Genomic DNA, 18,966 nt, shown 5'->3' on the forward strand with positions numbered 1-18,966 from the left:
GTTTATCGGACAGCGTATTTGAATTTCCACAACAACACAACCATCACATATGTTTTTGTGTGCTGCAAATGCTACTGCTAAGGGGGGAGGGGGGGCGTGCATTGGCATCCTCGCCCTGGGCTGGGCGATGATAGTACTACGGGCCACGGATGATAGTACTACATTTACCAGAATGTGGCCACACATGCATGGTGACATCATAACCTCCAGTCCCACCCTACGTACGTTTTATAGTCATATGGTATACTCTGTACCTTATTATGTACTGCTGCTTCATTCTTTACACTATTTTGATGTACCTTTTGCGCTGTAAGTTTAATTTTTTTTTTACTGCTGCATTTTTTTCTTTGATTATTAGATATTTTTGATAACCATGCATCGAGAGATTTGAGCATGGAGGGGGTTTTCACTATAACCCAAAATGGTGATAATGGGATTGTGGGAATTTTCACTAGATCGAAAAACCTCATGGTCACCAAGTTACACACATGCTGGGATATCTCATTTTTTAGAGACCTATCTTTCTGAGAAGATGGTCCCTCAGAGCTTACGTTGGGACCTTAGCCCCCAGATAGATTGGCCTGATATTGATGATTGGTTTAAATATTTTATTAAAGCTGGTATTGATTTCCTTTAATTTTTTGTTCAGAAAAAGAAGAAAAAATTAGTTCAGCTGTAGGTGGAGATTAATTAAAGTGGTTATAAACCCCAATCATGAAATCTGAACAAAGAACATATCTGCAGTGTTTAATTATCTCTCTCGAAAGCAATGAGTCATTTCTCTCCGGTGGTTTGTTCCTCTGTTATCAGCATGTCACTTCTGACAAGTTTTCCCAACGTGACGGGGAGAGAGCTTGTTTATTCAAAACACAGCTCTGCATATTCCTGTGTGCTGTGTGAAGGGGTGTGTGTCCTTTTCCTCCAATCAGCTCTCACACAGATTATAAGAACTGTAACTGCAACTCTGCACCCCTCTCCTCTCTGCTCCTGACAGTTGCAGAAGGATTTTATCACAATTGTGCTCTTTTGAGGGGATGTAGGGAAGAGATGACGGCAGATAAACAAGTAAAACTTATGTAGGAGGATTTGTTTAATCTCTGTGTATCATCTGAGGCTATTCACGTCACTGGGTATATGAGTGGGTTTACAACCACTTTAAGGGATACATTATTTTCTTATTAAATAGTCAGCCTCAAAAGTTTTGGATAAGGAAGAATTAGAGCAGAAAAAAGAGGAAAACGTATAACAGAGATGTTGTTTATTAAGAAAGGCATTGTTTTTAGTTGGCAAAATAAAACTGAACTAAATAAGCAGGAGGAAAGGACACCTGTTGCATACGAGGTACCCACAGAGGAAGACAGTTTGGACACACGTGATGTAATTAACCCTCTGGAGAGAAGAGAACCGTCCCAATAGAACCCCCCACATTATAGGGGGCAGCATCTTGGATGAATACCAAAGGCTCCCCTGGTAGGGGTAAGAAAGGGGGTGGTAGATGAGGGCAATGGGACCCTTCCCCAGGTGAAATAATCACTTAGGAGGGAAGGTATTCCCCATAAAAATAGATTTCTGCCATTGCAGGATAGATACGAGTTGGGATAGGGGCCCTGAATGTTAAAAAATGTGCAGAACGAAAAAAATGTTTTGTTTTGCATAGATTTGTTATGTTACTAATTTTGTTTAGTTGATTCATTTTGGAATTTGTTTAGTTTCATTTCATCAAATTTAGTTTTGTTTGCCGACCAGACACCGTCATCCTGTGGGAGGTTGGCTCTACTGGGCAAATCGTAGGTGTACGTCGGCCGCTTTAAGAGCTTTAGGGGGCGGATGACGTAGATCCCGCTCTGTCAGGGAAGTAGAGAGAGATCTGCTGTTCCTAGTAATCAGGAACATCAATCTCTATCTAATCCAAGTTAGTCCCATCCCCGCCCAGTTAGAAACACCTCCCTAGGACACACCTTGATCGCCCCCTAGTGTTAACCCCTTCCCTGCCAGTGACATTTATACAGTAATCAGTGGCTAATATGTCAATGGTCCCAAAAAAAGTGTCAAGTGTCTGATCTGTCCGCTGCAATGTCGCAGTCCTACTAAAAATCGCAGATCACCACCATTAGTAGTAAAAAAATAAATAATAAAAATGCCATAAATATATCCCCTATTTTGTAGGCACTATAACTTTTGCGCAAACCAATCAATATATGCTTATTGCATCTTTTTTTTTTTTACCAAACATATATAGAAGAATACATATTGGCCTAAACTGACGAAAATTATTATTTTTTTTTTGTTTTTTTATTTGGGATATTGACTATAGCAAAAAGTAAAAAATATTTTTTTTTTTCAAAATTATCGCTCTTTTTTGTTTATAGCGCAAAAAATAAAAACCGCAGAGGAGACCAAATACCACCAAAAGAAAGCTCTATTTGTGAGCAAAAAAAATCAATTTAGTTTGGAAACAGCGTCGCACGACCGCGCAATTGTCACTTAAAATGATGCAGTGCCGTATTGCAAAAAAATGGCCTGGTAAGGAAGGGGGCAAATCCTTCCGGGGCTGAAGTGGTTAATTTTCTAACGAATTCCAAATATCCGGAACAATTCAAATCCGAAACGGTCAAAAAATGATCGACCGATTCAAATTCTGTGTGAAGAATAGCTGGTTGTTAGGGAGTGGGCCAAGAAGCCAGCCGCCACGTCCTTTAAGAACCAATGGACTTCCCCGCTGAGAGCTGAAATGTAAACAAAAGAATGCTGGCAATAGAAAATTCAGAAAAAAAAACAGTGTGGGGTAACCCCCAGTCGGTCCGGATCTTAAGGGGGACCCCACGTCAAAATACCTTGTCCCTATGTTGATGGTGAGTGGGCTTATCAAAATCTGGAAGATCCTGGCCCCCCTCCTATTTGAATGCATATAGTGTACATAGTACCCCTACCCATTTACAAAAACAGTGAAGACACAACACGAGTATTTGACCATTTCTTTATTAAATAATAAAAATCAATGTCCCTCGACGTAGATCCATCATCAATCACAACGCCCACCGCACCACCGGCTCCCGAAAAAATAAACCTAACATTTAGTTGAAGGCTCCCACCGTCTGCCTGCTCCTCCGTCTGATATTTCTTAAATAACCAAGGCATGCTGGGTCATGGTCATCTGGTGACCCTGCCCCTTGTGACGTCATCATCGGGCGACTCCACCCCTTAGTTATTTAACCACTTAAGGATCGAGCTTCTTTTTGAGGTTTGTTTGCAAGTTAAAAACTTTTTTTTGCTAGAAAATTACTTAGAAAAAAAAGTGTAATGTTTCGGGGTTCTAACACCCTAGACAATAAAATGGCGGTCTTTGCAATACTTTCTGTCACACCGTATTTGCGCAGCGGTCTCACAAGCGCACTTTTTTGGGAAAAAATACACTTTTTTTCAATTAAAAAATAAGACAAAGTTAGCCCAATTTGTTTTATGTTGTAAGTATGACAATGTCGCGCTACTAGTGATAAAATAATAAAGCCGCTAGCATAAACAGTATAGACTGTAAAAATAAGTGAGAAAATAAAAGATATATAAATGCATAGCTGATCTGTAACAAAGTGATAAAGCGAAGTGTAGCTAGGACCCCCAAGCCAGCGGGCTCGAACTCCCATGGAGTGGTCACACTTGATGAGACATGCGGACTCCAGATGATATCACATCAGACCAAACTTTATGCCCCAGTTGAAGGACTTTTGTCCGAAACATGTCGGGTTGCTAAGCCTTTGTGCTTTTGACACCACGCAATACTTATTTTTACTTTTTATATGTGATCACTTCTTGTACCCACCTGACTAGGTGGATTGTACTGTTGAGCTTTGGCATTTTTTAAATACGTTTTTATTTTTTGGATTCACACACTGGAGCACTGTGGAGACCCTTTTCTTCTTTCCTTTTTTTCATGGTCTGATGTGATATCATCTGGAGTCCGCACATCTCATCAAGTGTGACCACTCCATGGGAGTTCGAGCCCGCTGGCTTGGGGGTCCTAGCTACACCATTTGTTTCTCACGGCTTTGGATGAAATTATGGAGGTGTATTTCCACACTGGTTTCTTCCATCAAACATCTGCTGGATTGATGAATCCAAACGCCTGATTGACCCACCGCCGTATGGTGAGTGTGTCCACTGCTCATGGTAAGCGTACCCATTTCTTCAATCATTCCCATCTTTATGTTGCAAAATATCTTATGAAGAGGTTATTCCTGTCACATACAGTGGTCGATTAGTTACCATCTTCATGCATCATCTACACATGGGACTCCATTATATCCATTGAGGAACCTTCTGTTTTTTGGCTTACCACACACAGTTTTTGTTGCAGTTTTTTTGCTGTCTTTTATGGACATTTCACATACCACTTTTTTACCTGTGACAGACTTTTTGATTTGTTTTTGTTGTATATTGTTCACGCTGGTGTTTGACTTATAAGTTACCACCAGCTTTACACTTACATTTTAACCACTTGACGACCGCCTCACGCCGATTTACGTCGGCAAGGTGGCACGGACAGGCAAAATCACGTATATATACGTGATTTGCCTTCCGCGGGTGGGGGGTCCGATCGGACCCCCCCCCGGTGCCCGAGGCGGTCGTCTTTGGTCCCACGGCGATCGGAGATGAGGGGGAGGCCATCCGTTCGTGGCCCCCCCCTCGCGATCGCCGCCGGCCAATCAGATAACTTCCTTTGCTGCTGTATGCTAAACAGCAGCAAAGGAAATTATGTCATCTCTCCTCGGTTCGGTATTCCGTTGCAGCGCCGAGGAGAGAAGACATCACTGTGAGTGCACCAACATTACACAACACAGTAGAACATGCCAGGCACACAAAACACCCCGATCCCCCCCCAATCACCCCCCCCCCCCCCCTGTCACAAACTGACACCAGCAGTTTTTTTTTTTTTTTTTTTTTTTTTTTTTCTGATTACTGTATTGGTGTCAGTTTGTGACAGTTACAGTGTTGGGACAGTGAATATTAGCCCCCTTTAGGTCTAGGATACCCCCCTAACCCCCCCTAATAAAGTTTTAACCCCTTGATCACCCCCCGTCACCAGTGTCGGTAAGCGATCATTTTTCTGATCGCTGTATTAGTGTCGCTGGTGATGCTAGTTAGTGAGGTAAATATTTAGGTTCGCCGTAAGCGTTTTATAGCGACAGGGACCCCCATATACTATCTAATAAATGTTTTAACCCCTTGATGGCCCCCTAGTTAACCCTTTCACCACTGATCACCGTATAACTGTTACGGGTGACGCTGGTTAGTTTGTTTATTTTTTTTAGTGTCAGAGCACCCGCCGTTTATTACCGAATAAAGGTTTAGCCCCCTGATCGCCCGGCGGTGATATGCGTCGCCCCAGGCAGCGTCAGATTAGCGCCAGTACCGCTAACACCCACGCACGCAGCATACGCCTCCCTTAGTGGTATAGTATCTGATCGGATCAATATCTGATCCGATCAGATCTATACTAGCGTCCCCAGCAGTTTAGGGTTCCCAAAAACACAGTGTTAGCGGGATCAGCCCAGATACCTGCTAGCACCTGCGTTTTGCCCCTCCGCCCGGCCCAGCCCAGCCCACCCAAGTGCAGTATCGATCGATCACTGACACTTACAAAACACTAAATGCATAACTGCAGCGTTCGCAGAGTCAGGCCTGATCCCTGCGATCGCTAACAGTTTTTTTGGTAGTATTTTGGTGAACTGGCAAGCACCAGCCCCAAGCAGCGTCAGATTAGCGCCAGTACCGCTAACACCCACGCACGCAGCATACGCCTCCCTTAGTGGTATAGTATCTGAACGGATCAATATCTGATCAGATCTATACTAGCGTCCCCAGCAGTTTAGGGTTCCCAAAAACACAGTGTTAGCGGGATCAGCCCAGATACCTGCTAGCACCTGCATTTTGCCCCTCCGCCCGGCCCAGCTCAGCCCACCCAAGTGCAATATCGATCGATCACTGTCACTTACAAAACACTAAACGCATAACTGCAGTGTTTGCAGAGTCAGGCCTGATCCCTGCGATCGCTAACAGTTTTTTTGGTAGCTTTTTATTGAACTGGCAAGCGCCAGCGGCCTAGTACACCCCGGTCGTAGTCAAACCAGCACTGCAGTAACACTTGGTGACGTGGCGAGTCCCATAAGTGCAGTTCAAGCTGGTGAGGTGGCAAGCACAAGTAGTGTCCCGCTGCCACCAAAAAGACAAACACAGGCCCGTCGTGCCCATAGTGCCCTTCCTGCTGCATTCGCCAATCCTAATTGGGAACCCACCACTTCTGCAGCGCCCGTACTTCCCCCATTCACATCCCCAACCAAATGCAGTCGGCTGCATGAGAGGCATTTTCTTTATGTCCTCCCGAGTACCCCTACCCAACGAACCCCCCAAAAAAGATGTCGTGTCTGCAGCAAGCGCGGATATAGGCGTGACACCCTCTATTATTGTCCCTCCTGTTCTGACAATCCTGGTCTTTGTATTGGTGAATGTTTTGAACGCTACCATTCATTAGTTGAGTATTAGCGTAGGGTACAGCATTGCACAGACTAGGCACACTTTAACAGGGTCTCCCAAGATGCCATCGCATTTTGAGAGACCCGAACCTGGAACCGGTTACCGTTATAAAAGTTAGTTACAAAAAAAGTGTAAAAAAAAAAAAAATATATATAAAATAAAAAAAAATAGTTGTCGTTTTATTGTTCTCTCTCTCTCTCTCTATTCTCTCTCTCTTGTTCTGCTCTTTTTTACTGTATTCTATTCTGCAATGTTTTATTGTTATTATGTTTTATCATGTTTGCTTTTCAGGTATGCAATTTTTTATACTTTACCGTTTACTGTGCTTTATTGTTAACCATTTTTTTGTCTTCAGGTACGCCATTCACGACTTTGAATGGTTATACCAGAATGATGCCTGCAGGTTTAGGTATCATCTTGGTATCATTCTTTTCAGCAAGCGGTCGGCTTTCATGTAAAAGCAATCCTAGCGGCTAATTAGCCTCTAGACTGCTTTTACAAGCCGTGGGAGGGAATGCCCCCCCCCCCACCGTCTTCCGTGTATTTCTCTGGCTCTCCTGTCTCAACAGGGAACCTGAGAATGCAGCCGGTGATTCAGCCAGCTGACCATAGAGCTGATCAGAGACCAGAGTGGCTCCAAACATCTCTATGGCCTAAGAAACCGGAAGCTACGAGCATTTTATGACTTAGATTTCGCCAGATGTAAATAGCGCCATTGGGAAATTGGGGAAGCATTTTATCACACCGATCTTGGTGTCATCAGATGCTTTGAGGGCAGAGGAGAGATCTAGGGTCTAATAGACCCCAATTTTTTCAAAAAAGAGTACCTGTCACTACCTATTGCTATCATAGGGGATATTTACATTCCCCGAGATAACAATAAAAATGATTTAAAAAAAAAAAAAAAATGAAAGGAACAGTTTAAAAATAAGATAAAAAAGCAAAAAAATAATAAAGAAAAAAAAAAAAAAAAAAGCACCCCTGTCGCCCCCTGCTCTCGCGCTAAGGCGAACGCAAGCGGCGGTCTGTCGTCAAACGTAAACAGCAATTGCACCATGCATGTGAGGTATCGCCGCGAAGGTCAGATCGAGGGCAGTAATTTTTGCAGTAGACCTCCTCTGTAAATCTAAAGTGGTAACCTGTAAAGGCTTTTAAAGGCTTTTAAAAATGTATTTATTTTGTTGCCACTGCACGTTTGGGCAATATAGTGTGTTTTAGTGCATTAAAATTTAAAAAAGTGTGTTTTTTCCCCAAAAAATGCGTTTGAAAAATCGCTGCGCAAATACTGTGTGAAAAAAAAAAAAATGAAACACCCACCATTTAAATCTGTAGGGCATTTGCTTTAAAAAATATATAATGTTTGGGGGTTCAAAGTAATTTTTTTGGAAAAAAAAATATCTTTTTCATGTAAACAAAAAGTGTCAGAAAGGGCTTTGTCTTCAAGTGGTTAGAAGAGTGAGTGATGTGTGACATAAGCTTCTAAATGTTGTGCATAAAATGCCAGGACAGTTCAAAACCCCCCCAAATGACCCCATTTTGGAAAGTAGACACCCCAAGCTATTTGCTGAGAGGCATGTCGAGTCCATGGAATATTTTATATTGCGACACAAGTTGCGGGAAAGAGACAAATTTTTTTTTTTTTTTTTTGCACAAAGTTGTCACTAAATGATATATTGCTCAAACATGCCATGGGAATATGTGAAATTACACCCCAAAATACATTCTGCTGCTTCTCCTGAGTACGGGGATACCACATGTGTGAGACTTTTTGGGAGCCTAGCCGCGTACGGGACCCTGAAAACCAAGCACCGCCTTCAGGCTTTCTAAGGGCGTGAATTTTTGATTTCACTCTTCACTGCCTATCACAGGTTCGGAGGCCATGAAAAGCCCAGGTGGCACAAAACCCCCCCAAATGACCCCATTTTGGAAAGTAGACACCCCAAGCTATTTGCTGAGAGGTATAGTGAGTATTTTGCAGACCTCACTTTTTGTCACAAAGTTTTGAAAATTGAAAAAAGAAAAAAAAAAGTTTTTTCTTGCCTTTTCTTCATTTTCAAAAACAAATGAGAGCTGCAAAATACTCACCATGCCTCTCAGCAAATAGCTTGGGGTGTCTACTTTCCAAAATGGGGTCATTTGGGGGGGTTTTGTGCCACCTGGGCATTCCATGGCCTCCGAAACTGTGATAGGCAGTGAAGAGTGATATCAAAAATTTTCACCCTTAGAAATCCTGAAGGCGGTGCTTGATTTTCGGGGCCCCGTACGCGGCTAGGCTCCCAAAAAGTCCCACACATGTGGTATCCCCATACTCAGGAGAAGCAGCTAAATGTATTTTGGGGTGCAATTCCACATATGCCCATGGCCTGTGTGAGCAATATATCATTTAGTGACAACTTTGTGCAAAAAAAAAAAAAGTGTCACTTTCCCGCAACTTGTGTCAAAATATAAAATATTCCATGGACTCAATATGCCTCTCAGCAAATAGCTTGGGGTGTCTACTTTCCAAAATGGGGTCATTTGGGGGGGTTTTGTGCCACCTGGGCATTCCATGGCCTCCGAAACTGTGATAGGCAGTGAAGAGTGAAATCAAAAATTTACACCCTTAGAAATCCTGAAGGCGGTGCTTGGTTTTCGGGGCCCCGTACGCGGCTAAGCTCCCAAAAAGTCCCACACATGTGGTATCCCCATACTCAGGAGAAGCAGCTAAATGTATTTTGGGGTGCAATTCCACATAGGCCCATGGCCTGTGTGAGCAATATATCATTTAGTGACAACTTTTTGTAAATATTTTTTTTTTTTTTTTTTTTGTCATTATTCAATCACTTGGGACAAAAAAAATAAATATTCAATGGGTTCAACATGCCTCTCAGCAATTTCCTTGGGGTGTCTACTTTCCAAAATGGGGTCATTTGGGGGGGTTTTGTACTGCCCTGCCATTTTAGCACCTCAAGAAATGACATAGGCAGTCATAAACTAAAAGCTGTGTAAATTACAGAAAATGTACCCTAGTTTGTAGACGCTATAACTTTTGCGCAAACCAATAAATATATGCTTATTGACATTTTTTTTACCAAAGACATGTGGCCGAATACATTTTGGCCTAAATGTATGACTAAAATTTAGTTTATTGGATTTTTTTTATAACAAAAAGTAGAAAATATCATTTTTTTTCAAAATTTTCGGTCTTTTTCCGTTTATAGCGCAAAAAATAAAAACTGCAGAGGTGATCAAATACCATCAAAAGAAAGCTCTATTTGTGGGAAGAAAAGGACGCAAATTTCGTTTGGGTACAGCATTGCATGACGGCGCAATTAGCAGTTAAAGTGACGCAGTGCCATATTGGAAAAAGACCTCTGGTCCTTAGGCAGCATAATGGTCCGGGGCTCAAGTGGTTAAGTGACACTTCGCTTTATCACTTTGTTACATATCAGCGCTGCATTTATATATTTTTTATTTTCTCACTTGTTTTATATTGTGAAAGATAATGTTACGCCGAGTAAATTGATACCCAACATGTCACGCTTCAAAATTGCACCCGCTCGTTGAATGGCGACAAACTTTTACCCTTAATCTCCATAGGCGACATTTAAAAAATTCTACAGGTTGCATGTTTTGAGTTACAGGTCTAGTGCTAGAATTATTGCTCTCACTCTACCGATCGCGGCGATACCTCACATGTGTGGTTTGAACACCGTTTTTATATGTGGGCGCTACTCCCGTATGCGTTCGCTTCTGCACGCGAGCTCGGTGGGACGATGCATGTTTAAAAAATATTTTTCTTATTTCTTTTACCTTTTTTATTTTTACACTGTTCTTTTTAAAAAAAAAAATTGTGTTACTTTTATTCCTATTACAAGAAATGTAAACATCCCTTGTAATAGAAAAAAAAAAAACATGACAGGACCTCTTAAATATGAGATCTGAGGTCAAAAAGACCTGAGATCTCATATTTACACTAAAATACAATATAAAAAAAAGTTGTCATTTAAAAATGTTTTTTTTTTAAATGTCCCTTTAAGAGCTATGGGCGGAAGTGACATTTTGACGTTGCTTCTTCCCTGCATTGTTATGGATTCGGGTGGGGGCCATCTTCCCCTCACTCGTCTCCATACCCAGCATGAGAAAGGACCCGATCCCCTCCGCTGCTGCCAAAGGCTCCGGTAAGCGGTGAAGGGCACCAGAGCGCGGCGGGAGGGGGGCCCCTCTCCCGCTGCCGACAGAAGTGATCTTGCGGCGAATCTGCCGCAGAGACCACTTTTATCTGAGAGCGGACCGCCGGCCAAAAGATTGGTTATGGCAACTAGCTGCTGCCATAACGATATTCCTCTTCAAACTTAGGACGTATATCGGCATGCGGCGGTCCGTAAGTGGTTAAGAAATATCAGATGGAGGAGCATGCAGACGGCAGGTTTTGTCTTTTTTCGGGTCCAGTGGTGCAGCGGGCGCCACGATTGTTGATAGATATACAACATTGGGGGACATTTTTTAATAAAGGAATTTTCAAAAACTCCTGTCATTTCTTTATTTGCTTTTTTGGTGACCAGATTCCGATAAGCCCCACACCCACAGACCCTCACAACCACCTCCCAGGGTTGTGAGGAAGAGGCCCTTGTCCCCATCAACATGGGGACAAGGTGCTTTTGGGTGGGGGGCAGAGCCTCCCCTGCCCAAAAGCACCCCCATGTTGAGGGGGCATGTGGCCTGGTATGGTTCGTGGGGGGGGGGTTAGAATGTTCTTCCCCCTCCCTTTTCAGACCTGCCGGGCTGGTATGGATTTTGGGTGGGACCCCACGCAGTTTTTTTTTCTTAATTTTGGCATGGGGTTCCCCTTAAAATCCATACCAGACTCGAAGGGCCTGGTATGGATTGGGGGGAGGGGGCATACAGTTTTCTGAATTGTCTATTGCTAGCACTTTTTTGTTTACAATTCAGCTCTCAGCATAAGGAAGAGGCGGCCAGCTTCCTGGCCCGCTCCTTAATAACCAGCTATTCTTCACACAGAATTTGAATCGGTTGATTAATTTTTTCGATCGATCCGAATCCTTTCTGCAAATGTGAAATTTGTTTGAAAACGAATATATGAAACAAAATTAAACAAATTTCAATGAAATTTGTTACTATTTAGTCCTCATGCACACGGACGTTTTTACAGCTGCTTTTTTGAGCTTTTTTTGCAGCTTAAAAAGGCCTGTCTATGTTAGTCTATGGTTTCATGCCCACCTAGGCGTTTTTGAGCTGCAAGTGGCATAGGCGTTTTTAAGCTGTAAAAAAAAACCCAGGACCAGTGGGTTCTGAAAGAGGTTTTTCAGCTGTAAAAACGCTCTAACGCTCAAAAACGTCATTCACCAACGTTTTTTAGCATTTTTGATCCATTGGAAAAAAAAAAAAAAAATTTGAAAAAAAAAAAAAACGCTCAAAAACGCTCAAAAACGCTAACGCGGAAAAACACTCAAAAACGCTATTGCAAAAACGCTGAAAAAAGTTTAAAAAAACCACTGCAAAGATACTGGCTTTTTCATAACGTTTTTTTAACAGCCTGTGTGCATGAGGGCTTAATCCGAATCTCCGAATAACCAAAAAATTGTCCTGAAACTGAAACGAATTGCACATGTCAACTGAATGTAGGGCCTACAAATCTCCTCATAATGTTATAATTATAACAATCCCCCTCAGGATCAATGTCCTTGGAGGGAAAGGAGTGATGGCTATAACTAGATCCATTACGCTCATTTTGAGAGCTCAAGATATGGCACATGTTCTAAACATTCACACCAGTATGGAGCATATAATACGCAGAATCGGGGTTTTTTGGAAGAAAAAGAAGGGAATGTGAGAGAATCTGGCTTTTTCAATTTTAGCAAAGATACTGAGAAGGTCACTTTGGATTGTGGCCTTACGTTTGCACCTACTTGTAAAACTTGATAAATGTAAAACTTTTATGAATGTCCATAAATGTGTAAAAAAAAATTAATGTTAAAGGGTATTTATTAACCAATCCTGTAAAAATGAATATGCTTATTGGCACTGACACAGTGAGACATTCAAACCTTGCTAATACCTCTTGGTGCCTGCCCACCTTCCATTAGTGTGTTTTGCGACTTAGTCCATAAATATAAGGACCTACGGTGGACACAAGGATTGTAATGTGTTAAAAAGTTATGTGAAAAGAATTTAGCAATCCGCCCCACTGACAAAGAAGGAGGGATCATTGTCTTAGATAAGCTGGAAGGCTGGCCGCAGGCTAGCCTGAATTTGTAGGAGTCTGAGGGCTTTATATGCCTCCTCCTCCATCAGATCCTTCGTCGGCTCATTTCTGGGTTAGCCGACACGTCCTTTCCGGGTCCAGGGCAGTTCGCCTCACTTCCGGTTTCGGCCAGCAGAGCAGCAGCATGGTCGGCTGGAGGAGGGCAGGTGGCATCTTCTGATGCCACCAGTCCCGCTCAGGTGCCGGCCCGGGCTCAGCGGGTGGGGGTGTCAGCCCGATCGCAGGGGTATGTCAGCCCGGGGGGGGGGGGGGGCTCGTCCTGGACACTGCTTCGTGCTTATTACTGCCCCCAATTGCTCCTTCTCGTGATGCAGGGGCAGCGGTTGGGGGGTGTCGCATTTAGCAACAATTAGCTCACAGGCCGGATCCCGGTGCAGGGGAGGTCGGGAACTTTCGGTTAAATTGGGAGCTCAGATGTCTTTGTTACCTGCAAGTTTTTCTATGCTCTCCTGTGTATGATGGTCTATTATGACGCTGCCACCTGGCAGGCCTGAGGAAAGGTGCAATTGTCTGATCCATCCAGGGGAAACATGAGCCAGTAAATTAACCTTATGGGCAAAACGGCAAACCTGGTTATACATTCATCAGCATTAAATCAGACAGGGCATCTTCCCTACTGGCTGGCATTATCATCGCTGCTCTGCTGTATCATGCTCTGCATAATGCTGAGGAATCCAAGCTCACGTTAATGAGGCATTTAATCATTTCAATTATGCTATGTGAAGTGCTCGCTGTTTTCACACACTGTCCACACAAAGAAAAAAAAAAAAATGAGATTCTGTTCCTGTAAATCAGACCATTTTGAAGCAGAACCTCTTACCCAAAACCATTCTAAAAACTCTCCCAACTATACTTTCCCCATGAGGAAAGCAGGCTCTTTCCCTGGATCCACCCATACTCCTATCCACCCAAACAAGACACGCCTTGTCTTGGTGGATCACCACTTTAGCTCTAAGAATACGTTCACATCTACAAGGTTGTTGCTTTCAGGCACGTTTGCTGCTCAGCAGCTCTGTCTCTATGGGGGATGGTGGGGGCTCTGGCGCCTGTTGTGGTTGGCTCTGGGCTCCAGAGCAGCTGGAGGAGCCGAGCCCAGGACCTCAGGCGCTGTGCTCCCATTTCTTGGCTGCATCAAGCCGGAGCCTAACGCAGGGCTCGTCTACCTCCGCTAGCAGGAAATGCAGGGACGTGGGCTGTGGATTGCCTCGTCTATGCGTTTGACAAAACAACATGCTCAGTTAACAATGTACAGATCCAGTGTCACCTATACTCTTCATGCTCCGTGTGGACATGTCTTCAGTTATACACCTCCAGCCATATCCACCATGCCCAAACCAACTGTCCCCACGCCAAATTAAGAAACATATAGCGAGCGGTTGTCATTTGTGTTTCCTTAGCTCCCTGTTTTTACTTAGCCATAGGTAACGCATTCGGGGAGTTGACTCATGAGAATTTTTTATTTCTGGTGTTTAGCAGTGCTCTAGGTACACACTACACGACAGACGTTAATACTAGTTCTGCACAGTTTTCTTGATAGATTTCCACAATCTGTCAGCATCTGCCATTGTTCGCTGCATTTCTGTCATGGCTTTCCAGGGTAGCATTTAGATCGCAGCATTTCCTGTCACAGCATTTCGTCCATTTCTGTCATAGCCTTTCGTTTGCAGCATTTCATTCATAGCATTTCGATCGTAGCATTCCTGTCACAGCATTTCTGTTGTAGCTTTTCATTCGTAGCATTTCAGTTGTAGCAGTTCTGTCGTAGCATTTCATTCATAGCATTCTGTCAAAGTTTCCGGTCGTAGCAAATTTCTTGTGTAGCTTTCATTCGTAGCATTTTCCTGTGTAGCTTTCATTCGTAGCATTTTCCTGTCATAGTTTCGTTCATGGCATTTTCCTGTCGTAGCATTTCCTGGGTAGCTTTCGTTCGTAGCATTTCCTGTCTAAGTTTTTCGTTCGTAGCATTTTTCTGTCACAGCTTTCATTCGTAGCTTTTCCTTTCGTAGCATGTTTCCTGTCATAGTATTAGTTCGTAGCATTTTCCTGTCATAGTTTCGGTTGTAGCATTTTCCTGTCATAATTTTCATTCGTAGCATTTTCCTATCATAGCATTTTGTTCGCTAGTGCTCACATCCAGGGTCTGTCACGTCTACAAATCCATACGGGCTGAGGTTTTCTTAATTGTTTGTCGTCCCACAATCTTCTCGCCTGCATAACTTACATCATACGATGCACGCTCATTTTATTTTACTTGTACATCTACCCAGCATGGTCTGTGGGTACACCAGCCCTGAGGGTTTCAGTTTTGCTACCTGTCTGTTTTTTCTGTCATGTTTCGTTCGTAGCATTTCTGTTAGTGCTCACATCCAGGGTCTGTCACATCTACGGATCCATACGGACTGAGGTTTCGTTTTTAATTGATTGTCGTCCCACAATCTTCTCACCCGTACACCATATGTCATACATGCACGTTCACCATTACACCTTTACTACCACCCACCACGGTCTGTGGGTACATCAGCCCTGAGGGTTTCAGTTGCTACCTGTCTGTATTTTCTGTCGTAGTGTTTTGTTCATAGCATTTCTGTTAGTGCTTACATCCAGGGTCTGTCACATCTACGGATCCATACGGGCTGAGGTTTCATTTTTAATTGATTGTCATCCCACAATCTTCTCGCCCGTATACCATACATCATACATGCACGTTCACCATTACACCTTTACTACTACCCACCATGGTCTGTGGGTACACCAGCCCTGAGTGTTCGTTTTTAATTATCTGTCTTGGCGCTGCAGGTTGCTCGGGCTTGCTCACTGCATACACTAGGTTTGTGTCATCATTAGGTTCACATTCACGCGCTGTTGGTCTTATCATTTCTGCACCTACATCCTCATACTTGTCAGGCACAAAGGGGTGGTGTTGTTGTTTCATGGGTTGGTTGTCCTCATTTTTCTAGTTTGTGTTTCCATAGATCAGGGCATGTCATGCGTTTCGGAAGCGGACAATTCACATTCATCTCTCCTTCGCCGCATGGGGGTTTCAGTGCATGGTAGCACCCCATCGTTAAGGGGTGGGACCATACCAAACTCACAGCTGAGTTTTATCGCTGCTGTACCCCTTTCCAGGCCTCAGCTGGGGGGGGGGGGGGCAGTTCTTTTTAGGTTGTCATTCCTAACTCTGTCCCAAACTCTTCCATCCACCAGAGCAGTACATGTTTCTATGCATGATTCCTCAACCCAGATTCATGCAGTACTTAATGCGCTCTTGTCCATGCTACAATTGTTAGGTAGGATGGAGGGGTTTATGGCCCGCTCGGCTTGAGTGGAGGTGTCAGCTGCGACCCCGGCTCCTGCTCTTCTCAGCGCGCCTGCAGGTGATGTTGGAATTTCTTACAGTGGCATGTAGTTCTGGGGGCAAGCTTGGTCACAGGTGATCGATCGGGCCAGTGGTTCTTTATCCAGAATATTCCGAGGGCTTCTACCAAGGGTGGGAAGGTTTTATAGGTTCATATCTCTGGCTTTCTGGCATCAGGTGACCAGCATTTCAGGCCCCTACAAACTCCTATCAGTCTGTCCATTTTTGCAGCTCACCCTCTCTAAGCCGTCGAGGGTATTCAAGGAAGTCAGGGATGTTCTCTTTCGCACGGCTACCAGCTACCAATTAGGTGTGTGGTGTTTCAGACTTCCTGTCGCCTACCCGTGGCGCAGTTCCCAGTTAATGCTCCAGGCAGTTCTCTCCACTAAACTTACAACTTCCCCATCGTTACAACAGATGGTTAAGCCAGGGATTTGTGGTTTATTACTATACCACAGTCACGGTGTTGGATTAAGTATTTGTCCTTCTCTGCAATGTTTCTTGGGTCTGCTCTTTTCCCTCTCCCCATGCATCCTCTCACTGTAACCGTTTGTTCTCATGTCCAGGTTACTTGCCAAACTACGCTCTAATCCAAAACCCCTTTTCTGGATATTCGTCTGGATCGGAGGCAACTTTTGTAGGTCCCGAACAGGGGGTCCCTTCATCATCAGGTACATGGAGCGCTGGAGGTCCTCTATTTTAGCAGCTACATACGTAAACCCCCTTTTTCTGTAGTCATCCGGGCATTGGCCATTTCTGGATGGATGGTTTTGCTGGCCCTTTTTTGAAGCTTTCACATCACACTTACTTCGTGTCTTTTTGCCCTCTTTTAGGCATACTGACCAGCCATGCCAAGGCACACCTCAGGTCTTGGTAGTTAAGATTATCGCATTTCCAAGTGAAGATTCTGACTACAAGTTGGAAGGCTGGCCGCAGGCTAGCTTTAATTTGTAGGAGGAGTCTGAGGGCTTTATATCCCTCCTCCTCCATCAGATCCATAGTCCGCTAATTTCTGGGTTCCAGCCACCCGTTCTCCCATACTTTCATCATTTCATTTACATTTCATACTTATTCATTCAGGGTATGCCCTCTTTTAGGCATACTGACCAGCCAGGCCAAGGCACAGATCAGGTCTTGGTAGTTAGGATTATCGCATTTCCAAGTGAAGATTCTGACTACAAGTTGGAAGGCTGGCCGCAGGCTAGCTTTAATTTGTAGGAGGAGTCTGAGGGCTTTATATCCCTCCTCCTCCATCAGATCCATAGTCCGCTCATTTCTGGGTTCCAGCCACCCGTTCCCCCATACTTTCTTCATTTCATTTACATTTCATACTTATTCATTCAGGGTATGCCCTCTTTTAGGCATACTGACCAGCCAGGCCAAGGCACAGATCAGGTCTTGGTAGTTAGGATTATCACATTTCCAAGTGAAGACTCTGACTACAAACAAGATTATGTTGACAAGATCCTTTCTGATCAAAGGACATATATTACATAGTTAGGTTAAAAAGTCTGTCTAGTTTAACCAATAAATGAAAAAAAAAAAATACAATCCCATATACATAATCCTATACCCACTGTTGATCCAGAGAAAGGTGAAAAACCCCAGTAAAGCATGTTCCAAATTGCTACAGCAGGGGAAAACATTCCTTCCTGATCCCCCGAGAGGCAATCGGATATTCCCTAGATCAACTTTACCTATAAATGTTAGTATCCAGTTATATTATGTACATTTAGGAAATAATTTAGGCCTTTTTTTTAAGCACACAGTGGAAGCCTATTGGCGGGTACACTCGTCTCGATGTCTGCCGTCACCCGCCAATCATCCTGCATAGAGACAGGACAGTGGTCTGCCTTTGTAAAACAAGGCAGATTGCTGTTCTGACAGGAGGGAAGGCATGGATCATGTGTCTCTGCAAAGCAGGGACTAGAATCCATGTCTTCCCCTAGTAAAAGCACCTCCCACAGTGTAGTAAAGCACTGGTTAGGCACACCGTTAACGCTTTGATCACCCCTGAGGTTAACCCCTGCCTATCCAGTGTCATTAGTACAGTGACAGTGCATATTTTCTAGCACTGATTACTGTATTTGTGTCACTGGTCCACAAAAGTGTCAGTGTCCGAATGTCAGTCGCGATATCGAAGTCCCGCTATAAGTCACGGATTACTATTACAATAAAAAATAAATTTAAATATCCCATAGTTTGGGATCCCATATACGCTTATTGGGATTTTTTTTTTACCAAAAATATTTAGCATAATACATATTGGCCTAAATTTATTAAGAAACTACATTTCTTTATCGTACATCATCGGACACAGAGCGTCAAGTAGTTACTTGGTGGGTTATGGGCCTACCTTCAGGTGTTGACACTGGTAGAACCAATACAGGAAGTTGACTCCCCTATATAACCCCTCCTCCTTCCAGGAGTCCTCAGTTTTTTCGCCAGTGTCTAAGGTGTTGGTCACGAGTGAAGATGTGCTCTGGGGAGCTCCAGGGAGGGATCCATGCTGGATTTAAAAAACCTCCACAACCGGATCCATCCTTGCCACTGAGGCCATAGGATGGTACCTGGGCCTCACATTGAAGAACAAGGTTTTGCCTGTAAGCTTCTCTTTGAGTGCTGGACCCTAGGAACCGGGACTCTTTTTGGTTTTTCATATTACCTAAAGTTGTTCCTGAGGGGTGCTATACAGGTCCAAAGGAGCGGAACCCCTATTAAAAAGGGCCCCAGTCTTTGAAGGTTTAACTTCGTTGCCTGCCATGATAGGTGAAAGTTGGATCTGTCTGTTAAGTCAGCAGTATCCTGCAGCGAGGAT

Source organism: Aquarana catesbeiana, linkage group LG01 (genome assembly GCF_042186555.1).
Source record: "Aquarana catesbeiana isolate 2022-GZ linkage group LG01, ASM4218655v1, whole genome shotgun sequence".
NCBI classification, from domain to species: Eukaryota; Metazoa; Chordata; class Amphibia; order Anura; family Ranidae; genus Aquarana; species Aquarana catesbeiana.